We start from the raw sequence: 20702 nt of genomic DNA on the forward strand, positions 1-20702 counted from the left end.
GGTGTATTTTCAAACTCTTAGTGTTGAGCTATCGGTTTTACTGGCCAGTGCGTTGTGCTACCAGCAGGTTATCTTTATACATTATGCATCCCTTGTCAAATATTTATTTATTTTTTTTAAAGATTTATTTATTCATGAGAATACACAGGAGAGAGAGAGAGAGGCAGAGACACAGGCAGAGGGAGAAGCAGGCTCCATTCAGGGAGCCCGACGTGGGACTCGATCCCACGTCTCCAGGATCACACCCTGGGCTGCAGGCGGCGCTAAACCGCTGAGCCACCGGGGCTGCCCCAAATATTTATTTTTTTTGAGAGAGAGAAAGCATACATGCATGCACAACTCAAGCAGGGGGGGAGGGGCAGAGGAAGAGAGATAATCTTTTTTTTTTTTTTAAGATTTTATTTATTTATGAGAGACACACACACAGAGAGAGAGAGAGAGAGAGAGGCAGAGACACAGGCAGAGGGAGAAGCAGGCTCCATACAGGGAGCCTGATGTGGGGCTCGATCCCAGGACCCCAGGATCACACGCTGAGCCAAAGGCAGACGCTCAACCACTGAGCCACCCAGATGTTCCTGAAAGGGAAAATCTTTTGCAGGCTCCAGACTCAGTGTGGAGCTCGAGGCTGGGTTCATCTCAAGACCCTGAGATCATGACCCAAGCCAAAATCAAGAGTTGGATGCCCAACCTGCTGAGCAACCCAGGTGTCCCTCAAATTGATATTTTAAAGATCCCCTTACAGTAAATACTTTGCCCTCCTTTTTATCTATTTTTTTTTAAACATTTTATTTACTTATTCATAAGAGACACAGAGAGAGGTGCAGAAACATAGGCAGAGGAAGAAGCAGGCTCCCTGTGGGGAGTCTGATGCAGAACTCCATCCCAGGACCCTGGGACCATGACTTGAGCCAATGGTAGACACTCAGTCACTGAGCTGCCCAGGCGCCCCCCCCTTTTTATCTTAGTGATTAAATTATCCACAGTTTCATATTCAAGATTTTACATTTTTCCTTTTCCTCATATGTGTGTTGTAATGAAATTGGAAAGGGGTGCCTTGGTGGCTCAGTGATTGAGCATCTGCCTTTGGCTCAGGTCATGATCCCAGGGTCCTGAGATCGAGTCCCACACTGGGCTTCTTGCAGGGGGCCTACTTCTCCTTCTGCCTATGCCTATCTGTGTTTCTCAGGAATAAATAAATAAAAATGTTAAAAAGAAATTGGGAAAGATGAATGTTGTATATCTAGGGGGATTTGGGGCAACTGGCAACTCTGTTACTGATGCCAAGAAGAAGGCCACTTCATTTACATTCTACCTTAAACATATATTCTAGACCTGTACTGTCCTGTACAATAGTCACAAGCCACATAAGGCTGTTGAGCACTTGAAAAGTGTTAAGTCCTGGTTGAGATGTGCTATTAATATAAAATACACAATGGGCAGCAGCCTTGGTGGCTCAGCGGTTTAGCATCGCCTTCAGCCCAGGGCGTGATCCTGGAGACCCAGGATCAAGTCCCATATCAGGCTCCCTGCATGGAGCCTGCTTCTTCCTCTGCCTGTGTCTCTAACACTCTCTCTCTCTCTCTCTCTCTCTCTATCTGTCTCTCATGAATAAATAAATAAAATCTTAAAAAAAATACACAATGGGTTTCAAAGACCTAGTAGGGAAAAAATAATGTGATACAGCCTATTAATAATTTTAATATTGATTACGTTTTGAAGTACTATTTTGGATATATTCAGTTAAATAAAATGTTATTTTACCTGTTTTAATTTTCTAAATGTTACTAGAAAATTTAAAAGTATATATTTGTCTTATATTTTCTATCAGACAGTGCTGTTCTGTAAAGTATGGTGGTGTCGGGATCCCTGGGTGGCGCAGCAGTTTAGCGCCTGCCTTTGGCCCAGGGCGCGGTCCTGGAGACCAGGGATCGAATCCCACGTCGGGCTCCCAGTGCATGGAGCCTGCTTCTCCCTCTGCCTGTGTCTCTGCCCCTCTCTCTCTCTCTCTGTGTGACTATCATAAATAAATAAAATAAAAAAAAATTAAAAAAAAGTATGGTGGTGTCAACAAAGATAATGATCTAACTTGAGACTTACAGCTCTTACATACCACTCACTGGCGGTAGCTATTGAACAGTTTGCTCATAGCATCATTGGCCTAGTTTTAAAAAGAAGCCCCTGAGGGCACCTAGGTGGCTCAGTTGGTTATAAACATCTGCCTTCAGCTCAGCTCATGATCCCAGGGTGCTGGGATTGAGCCCTGGATTGGGCTCCTTGCTCAGCAGAAAACCTGCTTCTCCCTCTCTTCTGCCTGCCGCTACCCCTGCTTGTGCTTGCGTTCTCGCTCTCTCATGTTCTCTGTCAAATAAATAAAATCTTAAAAAAAAAAAAAAGCCCCTGTTATTGGGAAAATCTATTGTTGTCCTCTTTGTCAATGTTTTAGAGATAGAGTTAGTTGATGCTTTAGTTTGAAAATTGTAGTATTGCATCATTTTACAGGTTCTTGTTTTGATGTTGAGTCAGTTTAGAACTTCTTTGAACTCTTACTGTGTACCAAATACTTTTTTAGCTTCTTTGGATGCAAAGACAAATCTTACCCCTGACCATGAGGACCTTAGTCATCGCGTGCTATGCAAACAAGACAGGCGTGTGATTCATCGTTCAGTAATAGGAGACTGCATGGTGGTTAGTGCAGTGTGGAGAAGGAAGAGATAGGGCAGAAACAGAAACAGTCACCAGGAAGGACCCCGTGAGGAGGGGATGCCTCTGCTTCTATTCTTTTAGAGAACATCCCGGAAACCCACATGCAGGGGAAAGTGTGGTGTGAAGCAGTACGGGCCTTGGTGTATAAACAGCCCATTTTCAGGAGGCAAGATGTGGCCGTGCACTCCCATCCCAGGAGTGTAAGCTCAGCTTAGCCAGGCAGGCCCGTCAGCTTATTGATTGGGTTTTGGTTGTCTCAAGCGAAGTTGAAATACTTGACCTTCCTTGTAAAGTTGAAGAAAATATGTAAATGCTCTTCCGTTTTGTCTTTTCCAATCTTTTCTGTACGTAGATATGAATATAAAGAAGCTGAAAGAGGGAAAAAATCGAATAACCTGCCCTTCTTTAGTAGAAACATGAGTCAGTTTTGGAAAGCTACCAGAGTGTTGTGTAAGTGTTTTCAGTGGCTGGAGCAGACCAGCTCAGGTTACACTGCATCTCCCATGTTGGGGGTGGGGGACAGCAAGTGACATAGCATGCAACAGACACTTACATAACCATGACTCCAGAGGACAGGACTAAGCTGTGAATGGACCTCCCAAATTCTGGAATATGACATTAGAACACAGCCTTTGAATTTTTCTCTCAAGCTTGACTTGAAGATGAGCCTCAGAAACATCTCTCTCAAACTAGACTATTACTTTTGGAACTTCTGTTATTAAGTTCATGAACTTTGATCATTTTAGAATTACAAGGGAGCTCAGAAGTCTCAGAGCACGGCTGTTTGTAGGTAAGTCGTGTAACGTGTTTGGTGCCAGATTTCCTCTCGGTGCCCAGCAGGGCAGAGTTGAAACTTAGGTCTCCAGGTGCCACTCTGCCATCAATAGAATGCAGCTGGCTTCCAGAGGCTCAGTGCCAAACTCCCTCTCCTGGCAGGTTAACTGCACTGCAGAGTCTTCAACTCTCCTTTGCTTTCCAACAGAATTTCCAGAGTTAGTAAGTAAAGGAGGATTCTTGTTTTGCTCATGGGGCGAAATGGACCAGGAGAGGACCAGGTGAAGTGTGAGGATGTGATTTGCCAGGGAGGATTCAGTGCTCTACCGGAGAGTGCCAGGAGATGCTGAGCTTGTAAGAAGCTGATCTTATCAGACAAGTCGTCTCTCCTCACACATGGCAGAGTTCTCTTACTTTGGCAAAGTTAGAACTACAGTGGCTTACCTTTCATTTTGGATCCTTGCCCTTTAACTTAAGAGAGTTTGGATTTGAAATCCAAAAACAGTCAAACCACAAAAGGATGGAGTTGGAAATAGATCTTACTTAAGTCAGTAATCTCCAGTTATAACTGAGGATACCAAGGTTTGGGAAGGGGTTAAATGCTAGTTCAGGGTCATCCAGCTGGGATAGAATCCAGGTGTTCATTTCCTAGTTTAGCCTTTTGTGCCTTTCTTTATATTTTTGTAAGCCATAACTTTTTTTTTTTTAACAGTGAATAAATACAAAACCAAAATGAGTAAACAAAACCTTAAAATCAGAGAGGAGTTATGAAGAACATTATTCCTTTTGTTTGACATGATTTATACCATGTTTATTTTTGGGAACTGCTTGTTTTGAGGAATCTCTTCTGTAAATTTCTTAAGCTTTTTTTAGGTTAGGGAGAAGGCAGGGTTTAGATTTTACTAAAATACTTCATATAATACAAACTACATGATGGAGAATTTCAAACATGCACAGATGTAGAGAAAATACTTCCATCACCTAACTGAACCATTGTCAATTCATCAGTCTTAGTTCATGTAAATTTTAGTGCGCTGTAGTTAGACTTATGTTTTTTACACCAATTTTGCCCTTGCCAGCAAAATGTTTTTTTTGCCTTTTTAAAGATTTTATTTATTTATATTTAAAGATTTTATTCATTTATTAATGAGAGACACACACGGGGGGGTGGGCAGGGCAGAGACACAGGCAGAGGGAGAAGCAGGCTCCACGCAAGGAGCCCAACGTGGGACTCGATCCTGGGACTCCAGGATCATGCCCTGGGTCGAAGGCAGGTGCCAAACTGCTGAGCCACTCAGGGATCCCAGATTTTATTTATTTATTTTATTTTTAAAAGATTTATTTATTAGAGAGAAAGCAGGAGCAGAGTGAAGAAGTAGAGGGGGAAGCGGATTCCTGGCTGAGCAGGGAGCCCCATATGGGGCTGGATCCCAGGACTCAGGGATCATGACCTGGTTGGAGGCAGATACTTAACTGACTGAGCCACCTAGGCGCCCCAAAGACTTATTTATTTATTTTATTTTATTTTTTTTTAAAGATTTTATTTATTTATTCATGATAGTCACAGAGAGAGAGAGAGGCAGAGACACAGGCAGAGGGAGAAGCAGGCTCCATGCAGGGAGCCTGACGTGGAATTCGATCCCGGGTCTCCAGGATCGCGCCCTGGGCCAAAGGCAGGCTCCAAACCGCTGCGCCACCCAGGGATCCCCCTATTTATTTATTTTAGATAGAGTGTATGCTTGTAGGGGGTAGGGGCAGAGGGAGAGAGAAACCTAAGCTGACTCCAGCCCCATGCCCCACTCCCACTCAATCTCCCCATGCGGAGATCACAACCTTGAGATCACCACCTGAGCAGAAACCAAGAGCTGGACACTCAACGGACTGCGCCACCCAGAAAAAAAAAAAAAAAAAAAATATATATATATATATATATATATTCATGTAATTATGCTTTTGATGGTATGACATATTTCTGTCTCAAGTGCTTATCCTGAAAATGTTGTCAGTTGACTTAGTAGAGGTGATTGTAAAGCTCTAGTCATAGTTTTCTTTCTTTCTTTCTTTCTTTCTTTCTTTCTTTCTTTCTTTCTTTCTTTCTTTCTTTCTTTCTCTTTCTTTCTTTTTTTTTTTTTTTAGATTTTATTTATTTATTAGAGACACAGAGAGAGAGAGAGGCAGAGACACAGGCAGAGGGAGAAGCAGGCTCCATGCAGGGAGCTCGATGTGGGACTCGATCCCGGGTCTCCAGGATCAGGCCCCGGGCTGAAGGCGACGCTAAACCGCTGGGCCACCGGGGCTGCCCCATAGTTTTCTTTCTTTTTTTTAATTTATTTTTATTTATTTATAATAGTCACAGAGAGAGAGAGAGAGAGAGAGGCAGAGACATAGGCAGAGGGAGAAGCAGGCTCCATGCACCGGGAGCCCGACGTGGGATTCGATCCCGGGTCTCCAGGATCACGCCCTGGGCCAAAGGCAGGAGCTAAACTGCTGCGCCACCCAGGGATCCCCATAGTTTTCTTTTTTTAACATTCTTTAAGAAAGAGACTCCACCCCCATTATGGGGCTCCAACTCACAACCCAGAGATCAAGAGTTGTGTGCTCTACTGAGGTTTTTATCTCTGTCCCATATTAGCTAAGAAGAGCTAGCTGCCCTAAGAGACCCTACTGATTTTGCTGACTTAAACAGGTAGAAGTTTATTTTCAGTTATGGAAAAGTTCAGGGTGGGTTTGTTACTGTTGAGGGACCAGGGAGGAGTGATTCGGGAACCTAGGCAAAAGCTATGCTTTTTTGGCTGCCCAGTTGGTCTCCATTAAGCCAATGGAAGGGCGGGCATGGGGGCCACGCAGAGAAGGTCTTAAGGGCTAGGCCTGGGCGTGGTGCACAGCCTACACCCCTCAGATGCCATTGGCTGGAACCCAGTCACGTGACCGTACTGAGCAGCCAGGGGAGCTGGAAAATGTCTGGGATTCCGGGAAGACTAAATCCAGTTGGTAAGCACCTAGACAGTGCATGCGTGTGCACTTCTCATGCTGGACATGTTTGCTGCGTTTATGTTCCTGTGTGGAAAACAGCACAGTAGAGTGTTTTCTTTGTGGTTGAAGCCATTTTACTGTGTCTTAAAAATCAGTTTTTTTTTTTTTTTTTGCTCAAGAAATTACATTGTTCCTTAAATAAAATTTGAGAAACCCAAGGAAACACAGATAAGATCTGAAAACTACCACTAATCCCATATTACCTGGAGATAATTATTAATCCTTTGTTACATTTCCTTCCAATTCAAGACTTTATAACTGCTTAGAAATAATAATAAATTTTTACTAGTTCTTGTTCTATGCTGGCTTGTGAACTCCAAAACTCCTGAGTGAGGAAGCTACAGCAGTTACCAATAGTCTGGCAATTTTGCCCTTTCTTAACAAAAATACACTACTGCAGAGTCGTGGTGAGGCTTTATGCTTTTTGCATTTTCGAAATTAACTCTAGGTTACACATCTTAATCTTCATTCTTCTTAGTAAATAGAGTAAATATTGGGGCTGAAGTTAGATTGGCAAGGCAGAGATAACATTTTAGGTTTTTGGTTTGCTTCCTACTCAGCTTTTAAAATTCTTAAATACTGTTTAATTTCCCAGGAGATAATACTAAGAAAAAGTGTTTGAAACTGAGCCAGATTTAAAACTTGACAGCTCGAAATACATTAAAAGAAGTTTCTGGTGGTGAGGTGAGGACTTAGGTGGATGTACTTTTCTCTGCTTACCTGCATCGCTTTTTCCAGTCACAGCAATGGAGGAAGATGCTTGTCTTAGATGAGAGAACCCTTTGAGAGAAAATGTGTTTCTTGAGTCATCAGCTCCAGATTCAGGAATACAGAAACTTCTGAGTTTTGTGTGTGTGTTTTTTGTTTTTTAAGTAGGTTCCACACCCAGCGTGCAACCCAGTGTGGTGCTTGAACTCATGACTCTGAGATCAAGATCTGAACTTAGATCAGGTCAGATGCTTAACTGAATGAGCCACCCAGGCACTCCTGGTTTTTCTTTAAAGTGGTGAGGTTGGCGAGGCAGACCCACCTCAGAATTCTTCTTTGTGATGTCATCATCACGACCTCGTAGGCAGGGTTGCTCAAAATGTTTGTGTAGCTCTTGGCAAGATATGAGCTGAGGCCTGGTCCAATAATACAGACACCATGAGGTACCAGTTTGTTTCATATTGGTAGATTGTACAGGTAGAACTTTCCTGCAACTTCTGTAAATTAAAAAAATACATTAATGTTAGGCTCTCTATATTTTACAGAAGATTGTATAATGGTAAGAAAATTATTGTTTTAAAATATCCTCTGGCAGGAAATTTCATTTTTTCTTTTTTTTAATTTATTTATAAATGATAGACATAGAGAGAGAGAGAGAGAGAGGCACAGACACAGGAGGAGGGAGAAGCAGGCTCCATGCCGGGAGTCCAACGTGGGACTCGATCCCGGGACTCCAGGATCGCGCCCTGGGCCAAAGGCAGGGGCTAAACCACTGAGCCACCAAGGGATCCCCTGGCAGGAAATTTCAAAACAGAAAACTAAGTAGTAGAGCAGAAGTATTTTACTGTGTGAATGGCTATGTGGTTAGTAGCTCTATTTGCTATGTAATTGGCTATCAATTTTCCTGTTCCCTGCAAATCTAACATTTTTGTTCTTTGAAATTATATCTTTAGCATTAGAGCAAGTAACAATTTGAAATGATGAGACTTGGTTGTCAGCATTGGTATAAATTGTCTATGATCCAGAGGCCTAAATTCAGATGCATCAGAGCTGAGAAGTTGTTATCATTTTTTTTTTTTAATATATTGCTTTGCTCTTTATACCTGTTTTAGCCGGATTTGGAAGAAAAAGTGTTGGCTCATACAAAGGTCCAAAAATGTAGTCTCTGATGATTAATACATATAATTTCCTAAAGGATTGGCCTTTATTTTTTATTTTTATCTTCAAAGATTCTGTTTACCCATTTATAGGTGTGGGATGGTGGGAGAGGGACGAGCAGACTGTGCTGAGCACAGAGCTCAACACAGGACTCAATCCCAGAACCCTGAGATCATGACCCTAGCCGATACCTAGAGTCAGGCTCAACCGACTGAGCTACCAAGGCACCCCTGTTTTTATTTTTTTAAAGATTTATTTATGAGAGGGACACCTGGGTGGCTCAGTGGTTAAGCATCTGCTTTTGGCTCAGAGCATGATCCCAGGATCCTGGGATCGAGTCCCACATTGGGCTTCCTGTGAGGAGCCTGTTTCTCCCTCTATCTAGAGATAGAGCCTATGTCTCTGCCTCTATCTCTCATGAATAAATAAGGAAAATCTTAAAAAAAAAGATTTATTTATGAGAGAGAGACATCATGGTGAAGAAGGGCAGGGAGAGAGGGTCCGAAGCAGACTCCGTGCTGTGCATGGAGCCCAATGTGGGGTTTGACTCCACCACCCTGAGATCACAACCCAGGCCAAAACCAAGAGTTGGATGCTCAGCCACCCAGGTGCCCCAAGGATTGTCTTCCTTTATTTTTTTTTTTTAATTTTTTAAAAATTTATTTATGATAGTCACAGAGAGAGAGAGAGAGAGAGGCAGAGACCCAGGCAGAGGGAGAAGCAGGCTCCATGCACTGGGAGCCCGATGTGGGACTCGATCCCGGGTCTCCAGGATGGCGCCCTGGGCCAAAGGCAGGCGCCAAACCACTGAGCCACCCAGGGATCCCAATTGTCTTCCTTTTTTTTTTTTTTTTTTTTTTAAGATTTTATTTATTTGTTCATGAGAAACACACACACACACACACACAGAGAGAGAGAGAGGCAGAGACACAGGCAGAGGGAGAAGCAGGTTCCCTGCAGGGATCCTGACGTGGGACTCGATCCAGGGTCTCCAGGATCACACCCTGGGCTGACGGCAGCGCTAAACCGCTGAGCCATCCGGGCTGCCCCCAATTGTCTTCCTTTAAACAAAAACTTCAAAAACCCTGTGTTCTTATTTTTTTTATTTTTTATTTTTTTACCCTGTGTTCTTATATACTGGGTATAAGCACTTGATAAATTATCCCCTCCCATATTTTATGTAAGTAAATAGCGGTCTCTTCTAAATTTGATTCTGTGAGTTTAAGATGAGAGATTATTGAATGGCCAAATTTTTGTTTTGTTTTGTTACTGTTTTTTCTCATAAAGCATGTATTATTATTATTTAAATATTTATTTATTCATGAGAGAGAGAGAGAGAGAGAGGGGCAGAGACACAGGCCAAGGGAGAAGCAGGCTCTATGCAGGGAGCCTGATGTGAGACTCGATCCCAGGTCTCCAGGATCACGCCCTGGGCTGAAAGCAGTGCCAAACCACCGAGCCACCCAGGCTGCCCACAAAGCATGTATGAGACTCAACATCCCATTTTTTTGAAGTAGACTTCTCTTTTTAAAATATTGTTCTATGTGTTTCTTTCTGTGATAGTCATATGTCCCTATTTTCTTAAACATGTAAAGCCTAGAGTTTTAAAACATTCACTTTCTTTGAGACTACAAGCCTTTTATGGGTCTACTAGGTCTGTTCTTTTTCAAATGTGTCTCTTTAACTGGCATGTTTTTCAGACATCTTAGAAATAGCCATCCTGTACACATAGGTTGTAGAAATTTGAAACTACAAATTTCAAATGAATTTTAACTATTTTAGATCAGTTTTCATTGTTATAAACATTTCTGTGTTGTTTTTTTTTTTAAGATTTATTTATTTATGAGAGACACAGAGAGAGGCAGGGACAGAGGCAGAGGGAGAAGGAGGCTCCATGCAGGAAGCCCAATGCGGAACTCGATCCCAGGACTCCAGGATCATGCCCTGAGCTGAAGGCAGACACTCAACCGCTGAGCCACCCAGGCGTCCCACATTTCTGTGTTTTCAGCATAAATGCTTATGCAATGAGAATAGAACTGAATCTTTGATTTCTGAATTCCCATTCCCATTGCAAGATCTCTCATGAAACGGTTATCCAGATGGAGTTGGAATGGTAGCAGGTCATAGCAGAGGAGGAGAGATCCCAGAGGCATCTTAAAATGATAGTTGGTAGTTTTCTGGGTCAACTGAAGTAGCACTTGCTCACTGTGCTTTGCATAGTGTTAGATGGCTTTGACTTCATTTCCAACTTTGAGATTCCTTACTAGAGTCATGTTTTTATGTTTATTTTTCCTTCCTCCAAGGTCTTGGCATTTTTCGTAAAAGCAACTTTTTTCTTTATCTGAATTTTTTCAGTATACTTTATGAAATATAGATTGCTTATTAAAAGGACTAACTGCAGTAAGCTTATCTTCTCTGTTTTGAGAAGGATGTAGTCTTTTTTTAAAAAAGATTTTTTTTATTTATGCATGAGAGACAGAGAGAGAGGCAGAGACACAGGCAGAAGGAGAAGCAGGCTCCACGCAGGGAGCCCGACGTGGGACTCCATCTGGGGTCTCCAGGATCAGGCCCTGGGTGCTAAACTGCTGAGTCACCTGGGCTGCCCCAAGAAGGGTATAGTCTTGAACTGTAACCCCAACCCCTGAAAATCTGTTTAAAACATGAGATTGATATATGTAATTTCCTGTTAAAATATTGTGCAGTGAGGGAAGTTCTATCTGAAAGGAAAGTGTGGTGCTTGATTTCGTAGAAATAATACATATTTGGGTGCTTACTGTGTACTGACATTATCCTAATCATGAAACATCCCCAGATGCTGGTCTTTTTGAGTATCTACTACACTCAACAAATGTGTACCAAATCTTGACTTCCCAGGGGGTAGAACACATTTTTTTGTTGGGTGGAGAAGAATAGTTGTACTTTCTGGAATCTTAACTTGGCGTAAAGCTGACATTCTCAAGAAATGTAAAGCATACTTTTTTTGGGAAATGGCAAAGAAGATAGGTCTTCTAAGATTATTTATTTCCCTGAAATAAATATCTTGCCCTTTAAAAATTTATTTAGGTCAGATTTCAGAGTTTAATCACAAACTAGGATATTAATCTGCTTCAAAATTTTTGCTTGAGGCCTGGCTTTTTTTTGTCTCTTAAACCAATAGGTTACATAGGAAAAAAACCAAAACAAAACACAGAACCAGAACCTCTGTTCCTCTAGTGTTGATGTTCAGCAACAAAGCTTCCTGTTAGGTGAAATGTATACCTTGTAATGAAAAGGAAGAGAATTGGAAGGGATTGTGCAGCTGAACCACCTATATATTCCGGAGTCCTTCTGTCTGGTATGGAGTTGGTGCTTAGAAGATCTCCCTCTCTGCATTTCCCATTTGAGAATGTACAAGCAAAATAGTAGCTATTTTTGACTATTCAGAAGTGAGTTCTAGAGATAAACATTCTACAAATGGTTCTTGGCTTGGGGCATCTGGGAGGCTCAGTTGGTTAAGCATCTGCCTTTGGCTCAGGTCATGATCTCGGGGCTGTGAGATTGAGCCCCGCATTGGGCTCTGCAGTAGGCATGGAGAAAATTGTCTCTCTCCCTTTCCCCCAACAACAACAAATGGTTCTTGGCTTGAAAAAATATTAGCACTATGGTGTCAGTCAGTGATGTAAATATAGAATTCTTGGGGTTAGTGTGTAGTCTATGTTGCAATATTATAGTTTGGAAATTTAGAATAAAAAATGTGACTGTTTCTTAAAAATAAATGAAAAAATATATCTGAACATAGGTTCTGTCATCTAGGGAAACGTTTATTACAGTGATAGAACCATTAGTAATTCTTAGAACTTTGAGAATTATGTATGTGCCTTGGATAGGTTTTTGCTATGTTAGTGGTTGCACATTATATTTTAAGGTTGTCTTTTTTTTTTTTAATTCAAAAAAAATTTTTTTTTTTAATTCAAATTTTGGAAACAGGCAGTAGTGTTTAAGGGCCAAGTCTAATGAAAACGTTTGAGAGATTGAGATGGCCACCACCACTTTGGGTCATCAATGAAGTACAACTTTATCTCTGAAGTTATTCTAAAAGAGGAGTAAAAAATATTTTGACTAAAGCAGTATAATTCAGAAAACCTTAAAATTTCCTCAGGAGATGGCATTTGGCAAGCAGATCCTCCCTGGATGGAGGAGGTTCTAGAATAGTGCTGTCCAGTAGAACTTTTTGTGGTGATAGAGATTGTTTTATATGTGGCACTGTGGTTATTGAGCACTTGAAATGGGGCTGATGTGACTGAGGAGCTGAATTTTTATTTCATTTTAAAGATTTATTCTTAGAGAACTCACACATGCATGTGTGTGCATGGAGTCTGGGGAGAAGGAGAAGGAGAAGATCTTAAGCAGATTCCAGCTGAGCTTCACTTGACCTGAAACCAAGAGTGAGATGCTTAACCAACTGAGCCACCCAGGTGCCTCTGAATTTTCATTTCATTTTAAAAGAATTTAAAGTTGAAGCAGCACATGTTGCTGGTGACTACTGTACTGGATAGTGCAGGTCTAGAATATTTAGCTTTCAGTATGACTCAGAGGCTGGTATGAGCAATTGATGATAAGATACTATAAAAATCTTAAAAATAAAATTTATTTTACCAGCAAAAATGATTTTATTTGGGGGGCTACCTGGCTGGCTCAGTGGTTGAGCATCTGCCTTCGGCTCAGGGCATGATTCCGGGGTCCTAGGATCAAGTCCTGCCTCAGGCTCCCCTCAGGGAACCTGCTGCTTTCTGCCTCATGAATAAATAAAATCTTAAAAAAAAAAAAAAAAAAGATTTGGGAATAGCAGATAACTGCAGTATGGAACAAACAAGCCATAGCAAAAACCACAGGCTAGTCCAACAAAGGAGAAGCACTTTATTTTATGGAGAAGGAAGTTGGGAAGGGTAGTATTTTTATTTATTTATTTATTTATATTTATATTTTTTAATTTTTATTTTTTTAAAAATAAAAACACACACAGAGGCAGAGACGCAGGCAGAGGGAGAAGCAGGCTCCATACAGTGAGCCCGACATGGGACTTGATTTGGGTCTCCAGGATCACACCCCAGGCTGCAGGCAGCGCTAAACCACTGTGCCACTGGGGCTGCCCCTAATTTTTTTTTTAAGATTTTATTTATTCATGAGAGACACAGAGAGGCAGAGACATAGGCAGAGGGAGAAGCAGGCTCCCCGAGAGGAACCCGATGGTGGGACTCAGTCCTAGGACCTGGAGATCATGCCTTGAGCCAAAGGCAGACGCTCAACCACTGGGGGCGTCTAATTGATGATTCTTTCCTTTTGACACTTCTTTTGAGGTCTGTCCTTGACAATTCTTGACTGGTACAGCTTTCCTGACTCTGTGTTAGTGAGTTTCCCTTCATAAATGTTCATATTGTCAAGGCAGAGTAGGTCATGGGATATCTGGTCTCCCCTGCACCCCCCATGTGCAAAGTGGTAGAGAAGGCTGGAATTTGTCATTTGTGTTTGGTGGTATCTAATCTTTAATAGCCTCTCCAAATTTATCCTTGCTAAGGTGTTATCTGAAGGATTTGAGATGAGAATCTTCCTTTGTATTTCCATTTTGATTACTTACTTCAGATGCTCATGGTTCTTTCCTGAAACTTAAGACCTGCCCTGGCAGTCCCCATCTGTTACTTGGACCCACAGTTGGAGTTGGTGAAGACTTGGCATACTGCCAACCCTTGGTTTAAATTTTTGCTTGACAGTAGTAGCCAGGTTAAGATAACAGATGAACAACTGACATAAATTCCGGGCTTAACAGGAAACTCCAGAGATCTTTCATTTCCTACCACTAGACTCTTGAAGTAAAGGAGGCTTTTCACTTGAAGTGAAAGGCAAGTAAAAGCTGATCATAGGGGATCCCTGGGTGGCTCAGCGGTTTAGTGCCTGCCTTTGGCCCAGGGCGCGGTCCTGGGGTCCCGGGATCGAGTCCCACGTCGGGCTCCTGGCATGGAGTCTGCTTCTCCCTCCTCCTGTGTCTCTGCCTCTCTCTCTCTCTATCATAAATAAATAAATCTTTTAAAATAAAAAAATAAAAGCTGATCATAGTAAATTTCTTAGATTGAACTCTAAGGCATTTGTCTCCCTTGATTTCTTGCAAGAATCTTCTGATGTTAGTCAAATCAGGCTCCTCACTGTCTTATTCACATGCTTTATGCCTTTCCTCCTCCTTCATCTCCTTCTCCAGAGTCTTACTTTGTGAAAATCCTGACTGCCAACACCTGTACAACACTATTACTTTCCTTTGAGCCCTCGCCGAAATCCTGTCTCACCATGGAGCCTTTTCATTCTGCTTTAATCCATTTTACCTTCCCATCTTCTAAAAACATACTTTTAGGAACATCATACGGCTTGGTATTTCTTGTACATTATATTGTATTCTTAGTTATTTTTTATATATATGTGAGTCTTTTCTTCCTAGCTACATTATAAATTTCTTGAGCTTACGTCTAGATCATGTATTTTTCAGTGACCTGTAGCAAGCACCAGGTATAACTTTAAGTAATCTCCACACCCAGTGTGGGGCTTGAACTCATGACCCTGAGATCAAGAGTCATGTGCTCTTCCAACTGAGCCAGTTGGGTGCCCCCAAGTATGATTATTTATTTATTCATTCATTCATTCAAGTATGACTTTTTAAATTTTTTTTATTTATTTATGATAGTCACACAGAGAGAGAGAGAGGCAGAGACACAGGCAGAGGGAGAAGAACAAGTATGACTTTTTAAAATACTGATACACCCTATCTGGTTTGCAGAGTCATTTAAACAATTGAGACTTTTCCTCATTCATTTTATTGAACAAGCATTGTTTATAAAGTGCTATGGAGAATAATATAACAATGACTACAAGGTGCTTATAGAGTTTGCTGGAATGTATAGACTCCACACACAACTCTGTGCCAGGTGCTAGGAAGAGGTACGTACAGACTCAGTACTATAGGTAATTGCAGGATGGGCATAATTTTACTGGTGAACTTGGGAGAAGGTTTTGTGGGGCAGTTGAATGCCTAAGTTTACCCTCGAGTAAGGCTTGAGCAGATGGAGATAACTAGACTTGGAAAGGGCATGCAGGGTGGAGCAAACTGCCCAAAACAACAGCGTAGGGGACTGAAGTGCCAAGGCCTCTGTAGTGGTATTTGGGGACTCGGACACCTGAATGGTTCATGTGCATGTAATTGAGAAAATAAATTTAAGATGACTTTTCTTATCATTCAGCAGTGAATGGTTCTTATTGAATCAGAATCACTAGAAGGTCTGGGAAACGAACTAGGGGTGGTAGAAGGGGAGGAGGGCGGGGGGTGGGAGTGAATGGGTGACGGGCACTGGGTATTATTCTGTATGTTAGTAAATTGAACACCAATAAAAAATAAATTAAAAAAATAAAAATTAAAATTAAAAAAAAAAAAAAAAAGAATCACTAGAAGGGCTAAAATATCGGCCTATCCCGTTAGTTTCAGTAAGTCTGGGCAGGGGCCCCCATAAACACACATTTCTTTTTCTTTTTTTAATTTTATTTATCTATTCATGAGAGGCACAGAAATGTAGGCAGAGGTTCGAGAAGCAGGGTCCCCCCAGGGAGCCTGATGCGGAACTTGACCCCAGAATCATGACCTGAGCCGAAGGCAGACACTCAACCACTGAGCCACCCAGGTGCCCCTAAACACGCATTTCTAAGTTCCCAGGTGGCGCTGATGAACATTTTGAGAACTACTGATTTAGAGTACAGTCCATCTGATAACTGCTATAGAGAAATGCCTGATTTACGTGTATAAATACCCCAAATGTGTGTTCTTTTTGGTTTATGTTCATACTTCTTGTCTTCCCACAGGTTGTCAGTTATTTCACCCAGCCCCCCAGCACGGCGCCGTGCCAGTGGAAATACAGTAGTAAATGCTGTATTTGCTAACTTGGCACCCTCATCTGTAAATATCTGAATCAGAAGCACATGCTTCCAGAAGCCCTTGGGGAATGGGGGTTTTCAGCCTTTGCAACTCTAAATGTAAAGTAAAAATAAACATCGCAGCAGTTCTCACACTTTTTTCCACAGGACCCTTTCACATTCTTAAAAATTGAGTTTTTCTTAGGTTTTTATCTATTAATGTTTACCATATTAGAAATTAAAGCTGAAAATATTAATTCATCAAATTATAATAAACCTATTACACATTACATCAATTTTTAATGAGTAACTGTTTCTCTAAAATAACGAGAGGACATTGTGTTTGTTTTTGCAAATCTGTCTTTAATAGAAGATAGGCTTAATAGAAGGCAGCTGCTACTGCATTTGATCTGTAGTGAGAAGTTGTTTGATTGAGGTCATGAAGAAAATTGGCCTCACACAGATGAAGAGGAAGGGAAAAAAGATTTTAAGAGCATGTTCAGATAATTATGGATTTTCTTCTTTGATACTACTCCCAAAATTTGGTAGGTTGTAGTTTCATAAAAGTGACATCTGAAACTGAACTTTTTTTTTTGAACTTTTATTGTTATATAGAAATCCATTGGTCTACTTTGTACTTTGATGACTTTGTTGTAACATTTTGCATTGTAGGTTGAAAAATATTGATTCACCAAGTGGCACATTTCCATTAATGACACATTTCATTATATAATATAAAAAAATTACATTTGTTAATACTGTTGATCTCATCAGAAAAGTCTTTAGTATTAGGAAGCTGTCAAGCTCATAGTGGAGGGTATGTTTTCCAAAATTCTAAATTTCTCTTGAATGCTTAAACTCTCTCATTGTCAACAAATAGTTGTTTCCTTTGAAGTGACAGGGTCACGTAGTTCATTTTCAAGAAAATATCTGCCAGACATTCAAGCCTGAGTAATCATAATTTATCAGTCATTTTTTTCAAATAAAATTGACGTTCCATGAAAAAAGTGGTTATTAAGTCTGCCCTTTGCACACGTTTTTCTTTTTCTTTTTTTTTTTGCACACGTTTTTCTTTGAGACATGGTGCAGTGGTGCTCAGCAGAAGTGCTTCATGTGTGCTTGCCAATTTGTTGAAGAGTATTGAAAAGGCTCATATTTTGGGTACCTGGTGGGTGGCTCAGTCAATTGAGTATCTGACTCTTAGTTTGGTCTCAGGTCCTGATCTCAGGGTCATGAAATCGAGCCCCAAAGCAGGCTCTGTACTCAGTGGAGTCAGCTTCAGATTCTCTCTCCCTCTCCCTCCCACTCACTCTGCCTGTCAAATAAAAAAAAAAAAAAATCTTAAAAAACCCCCACATATTTAAAGGTTGAAACTTAATGATTTGGTTTTCTGCTACATCAAGTGCTTCACATTATTATGTACATTATTATGTACATTATGCATGTACCTATGGCAGAGCACGCAGGGAAGAATGTGTGGTGTGTTCCCATTGCCCCGATGCAGTGCCTGCAGTCTGCCAACCAGGGCTCTTGCACCATCAGTGTAAACATCAACGAGGTGGAAAAGGCAAAAAATGTCTTAGCAATACCGTGAAAATAGTTTTGTTTCTGTAAAAGGGTCCCTAGGTGCCCTGGAAGTGCATGGACCACACTCTGAGAACCATGGTATCCCAGTAACCAAAGTCGGAGTTGGTAGGATGGCAGAGCTCTGTCACTCCTACGTTGGTGAGCTTACCCTCTGCTCTATAAGCTCAGAAACTCATTTTTAATTTTTTTAATTTTTAAAATTTTTTTATTGGAGTTCAATTTGCCAACATATAGCATAACATCCAGTGCTCATCCCATCAAGTGCCCCCCTCAGTGCCTGTCACCCAGTTACCCCCACCCCCTACCCACCTCCCTTTCCACCACCCCTTGTTAGTTTCCCGGAGTTAGGAGTCTCTCATGTTCTGTCTCCCTTTCTGATATTTCCCACTCATTTAGAAACTCATTTTTTAAAATCCATTTACTCATAGGCTAGACTCTTGAATCATAATAAATTTAGAGATGATAGTTTATAAAATATAACTTTGTATATTTATAGTGAGATAAATTCCAAAAGACACCATTCCCTTTGGTCACTGCTGGAAACCCAAACCTTAATCAGCATGGGATTTTGGAACCTTGTCTGAAACGTCTTTAGTTCCAGTTTTCATGCAGTTTTTGCAATCTTGATGCATCCTCCATAGACTACCCTTGCTTATTTTCCAGAGAGCCCTTTTCCAGTGTCTGTAAAATAGACATTTTCTTTTAAACTCTTTTTCTGGACTTCCTGGATTATACTTCTTTTAGTTTGGCAATTCCTTTTTTTTTTTTTTTTAATTTTTATTTATTTATGATAGTTACAGAGAGAGAGAGAGGCAGAGACACAGGCAGAGGGAGAAGCAGGCTCCATGCACCGGGAGCCTGACGTGGGATTCGATCCCGGGTCTCCAGGATCGCGCCCTGGGCCAAAGGCAGGCACCAAACCGCTGCGCCACCCAGGGATCCCTAGTTTGGCAATTCCTAATTACCTTTCTTCATTTTGGTGTATTTTCACTTTTTAAATGTTAAAATATATATATGAAGTCAGTGTGGGTGTGTGTATACATACACAATACAGAGGGAGAGAATCATAAGCAGGTTTCGTGCTCAGCAAGGAGCCCACTATGGGGCTCGATCTCATGACCCTGAGATCATGACCTGAGCTGATATCAGGAGTCAGATGCTTAACTGACTGAGCCACCTAGGTGCTCCAAAGTGCCACTACTTCTTTGAGTGACCTTGAGAAAGCTACTTCTACTCAGACCTCCATTTTCTTTGACCGTGAATGGGCATGATGACAGTTCACCTACCTTCACAGTTATTTTGAGATGCAGATAATACAGTTTTATCTTTGTGCTTTGGATATTCTTGGTACTGAACACATGTAGGTCATTTTTGTAAGATGAGTCCTAGTGCTTTTAATTGTGGTGTGCAGTCCCTCCTAAGTTTGAATGTTAGGTTTAGTGGAAAGAACCTGGACTCTGGAATCAGGCCTGCTTTTCGCATACATATCTGATGCTTAGCCAAGTGACTTCAGGCAGCAGGTCATTAATAAATGAGGAAATACATCTTTTAATTTCTGAGGCGTTATTTATTAAGAAAGGATAATAGTAGCTGAGCCACAGAATTTTAAGCCTCAAATGGGATAATATGCATAAAAAACTATTTGTGGATTATAACCTGTGTATCGTGGTCCTTAAATGTTGGGAGGGTAGAGGAAGTGGGTGGTTTGTCTTCTGTTAGGTTCAAAACTCTTGAGATTCAGTAAGCATAAACATCAGAAATTCCACTATGCTCAGCATATTAGACAAGAACCCTTGATTTTTTCCTTTTTCATGTGTTTTGGAATTGATTAGTTTTAAGGTGACATTCACTGTCCTTGAAACATCATGCAGAGATGTTGCTTCTGGGTCATTACAATTTGTGGGTGTCATGACCAAGACTTCAAACTTTTGTTTTTTGGCAGATTGATTTTTTAAAGCAAGCCTGACATGCCATTCGTGAATAATACATGAAGAAGAAATTTGAATTGGAAGATTAAAAAACCCACCATTGCTGGTAGTGCTCCTAATTCTTTTATTGAGAAAGACTAGACTTTTCTTTGTTATCTTTTAAAAATTTATTTTATTTTTTTAAAAGATTTTATTTATTCATGAGAGACAGAGAGAGGCAGAGACATAGGCAGAGGGAGAGGCAGGCTGCCCATGGGGAATCTGATGTGGGAATCCATCCTGGAACTCCAGGATCATGCCCTGAGCCGAAGGTAAGGTAGATGCTCATCTGCTGAGCCACCCAGGTATCCCCTTTGTTATATCTTGGTCACAGTTCCCTGCTTTGGGATTCAAATGACTTGGATGGACCAAGAGACAGAAGCATTCACGTTAGACCAGAAAGTCCTAGACTTTGGGTTTATAGCTCTTCTTAGGTTCCTAGTAACCACATGCACTGTTCCTTAGGCTGAGCTTTTAGATGGTTGTATTTTTGTGAGCTCAGGGTACTGAGCTGCAAAATTTGAAATTGGCTGAGGCTTTGAGTTGCTGATTGTGGTGGTTTTCACAATCTTTCTTTAGGAAGGAGTGCTTGACCAGAGCCCTAGAATTCACTGTTCTACCTGAGTGAATTTTTTTAAGGAGCACATCATCCTCTTTTCTTACCATCATCATTGCTTCCCCAGGCCCGTTGTCCTCTGTTCTGTTCTTGCCTACCTGACCTTATGAAGTTGGACCAGGGTGAAGAGTAGGCACGATATAATGAGGCCCCACAGCAGCTTCTGCCCTTCGCCTATCCTTCATCCTTCTCAAATTCTCTGGATATGTAAATAGTCTTTCTCAGATGAGGTT

At 41.2% G+C, this 20702-nt stretch overlaps 1 protein-coding gene across 16 annotated transcripts in view; it reads left to right on the top strand.

Moving 5' to 3' along the window:
• The window catches only part of CLIP1 (CAP-Gly domain containing linker protein 1), a 123546-nt gene that overhangs the window by 12628 nt on the left and 90216 nt on the right, over window positions 1–20702 (top strand). The window contains exons 1-2 of one of the 16 annotated variants that reach the window (XM_077875448.1): window positions 7573–7661; window positions 12688–12830. The exons of 12 other annotated variants lie outside the window; for them this stretch is intronic. The gene's annotated coding sequence lies outside the window, so the exon portion shown is untranslated. Of the gene's footprint in view, window positions 1–3248; window positions 3494–7568; window positions 7662–12687; window positions 12831–19828; window positions 19921–20702 lie in introns of those variants that run through there. 3 more of the 16 variants (XM_077875446.1, XM_077875447.1, XM_077875449.1) reach the window with 3 other exon arrangements.

The sequence above is a fragment of the Canis aureus genome, chromosome 27, assembly GCF_053574225.1.
Source record: "Canis aureus isolate CA01 chromosome 27, VMU_Caureus_v.1.0, whole genome shotgun sequence".
In the NCBI taxonomy this organism is placed as follows: domain Eukaryota; kingdom Metazoa; phylum Chordata; class Mammalia; order Carnivora; family Canidae; genus Canis; species Canis aureus.